Here is a 2,330-nt window from a genome sequence, read left to right on the forward strand (position 1 = left end):
ATCTGTGTTTCACTGGGCTGACATTGAGAAGCCTCCAACGTGTGTGTGTGTGTGTGTGTGTGTGTGAGTGTGTGAGCGTGTGCGTGTGTGTGTGTGTGTGTGCGTGGGTGTATGTGTGTTGCTGTGATCTCTCCCATGGAGGAAATAGCAGATATTCCCATTGAGAGTATTCAGCTGAGGGAGAGGAACACAGCCTGCATACACGCATGAGTGAGCCTGTGCATGTGTTTCTTGCGCATGAGTGAGTAAATGTATGCGTGAGTTCACTGCATGTGCGAATGTATATCTGTTAGTGGGGTATGTGTGTGTGTGTGTGTGTGTGTGTGTGTGCTTGCGTGCTGCATGCATGCGTGTGTGTGTGTGTGTGTGTGTGTGTGTGTGTGTGTGTGTGTGTGTATGTTTTCCCATAGCTGAGCAAGTGTGATAGTGTGACATGTGCTGACAGTGTGTATAACCCACCCCTCTGATGTCAATGTTGTTTCAATCCATCTTCATGAGTCTCTCGGAGGCCACCATTCATTCATTCCAGTCACACCCTCGTCTGAGAAAGAGCCTCCTCACTCGCGCTGCTTACTTCCTGTTTACTTCCTGGGTGCTATGCAGATGGAAATGCCTTAATTACTACAAGCCTATGTGCTACAATAACTACCATGGCAATCCTGTCACTCATGTTGCATGTTAACAGGGACTCTCAACCGGGCCCAAGGGAGATGGGGGAGAGTGTGTGTGTGTGTGTGTGTGTGTGTGTGTGTGTGTGTGTGTGTGTGTGTGTGTGTGTGTGTGTGTGTGTGTGTGTGTGTGAATGTGTGTGCGTGTGTGTGTGTGTGACATCTTTGACCACTGACTACTGGTGAGGACTGTTCTCTAAGCGTCACGCTCTGCTAGTCCGTCTCCCCTTGAGCGGTCTGGAGCTGAGCGAACTCAACTGCACAGAGGCATTTCCTGGCATTTCTCCTCTCCTGTGTGTGTGTGTGTGTGTGTGTGTGTGTGTGTGTGTGTGCTGCTCAACTGGTGGTCAGGCTGCTTCAGGGTTCCCATCCATGGCAGGCGACCCTCTCCAACCCCCTGAATTCCAGCCTCTCCATCCCTCCAAACCCTGAATCGCTGTCCCTCCAGCCGTGAATCTCAGCCACCCCACACACACACACACACACACACACACACACACACCCCTTCCCCTTCCAGCCTTTGCTAGCACATCAGCCCCCATGGCTCACTGGCAGAACACGTTGTGCCTTTTGAGCTCACACGTTTTAATCTAAACCAGGTTCCAGGATTACCTCAGAGACGTGGGCCTCGCGGTCCTGGATTGGGAGTGAAAGGGGCCACTCCTGCCGCAAGCCTTCGGGCCGACTGGACAGTCGGGCTTCGTCTCACGCCCAGTCAGCACATATCAAAGAGCCAGTGGGTGTCTGCACCTCGATACTCATGCTTCTGCCCAGAGAAGCCCATCAGTTGATGGATGATATCCCGTATAGCCCTCTCTCTCTCTCTCTCTCTCTCACACACACACACACACACACACACACTATCCATATAGGACATTAAAATCATAAAAAGATTACTGACCACAAAGCCACGTGGTGTGTCATAATTATCGACGAGTCTCGCCTCTGCACATCACACGGCATGGCTCTCTCTCAATACAGCTTGTGTGTTGTGTCCCATCAGCACTTTCAATCCATCAATGTCGGAGACACGATGGGAGGTCCAGGGTCCTCAAGTCACGCATGGACACTCAAAACACTTCCCTCTCAGACATGACCAGATATCTAGAGAAATGTTGGGTCAACGCTGTTTTAACCTCAAAAAGTGCATGATGAGAAGGTAGACGCCATTTGTGATAATGTGGTAATAAGCAGAGTGGATATTAGCTGAGTGTCCGTTCAACTCAGTTTTATGTTTAAAGTGCATTTAGCAAACGTTTGGCTAATGGACATGTGAAAATGTGTTTTTCTGTCTGCTGTGTTAGGCAAATAATGGGCCATGTACTTATGCAGATGTATTTATGCAAATTGGCTTGCTTCCCTCAACCTTGGTCACATTAAACTTCATGCAAATCGAGAGTTGTATTATTTTTTATTAACAAGCATTTTCAGCCTTGAATTGTCAAAATGAGCATTAAAAAGTTGGGATAGAAACTCAGTTGTTGTTAAAGTGAAGAATTGCATAAAACCTGCATTTTTGATGCTAATCTGAAACAGTGTTTTCAGTTGGTGGATCAGTTGGGGAATGTTGCACCATGTTACTCTGTGGGCTAGAGTGGGATGTATGTCACATGATGATCAGACACAACTAATTTCCTCCTGTGTGTGTGTGTGTGTGTGTGT

This window comes from Sardina pilchardus, chromosome 23 (genome assembly GCF_963854185.1).
Source record: "Sardina pilchardus chromosome 23, fSarPil1.1, whole genome shotgun sequence".
In the NCBI taxonomy this organism is placed as follows: Eukaryota; Metazoa; Chordata; class Actinopteri; order Clupeiformes; family Clupeidae; genus Sardina; species Sardina pilchardus.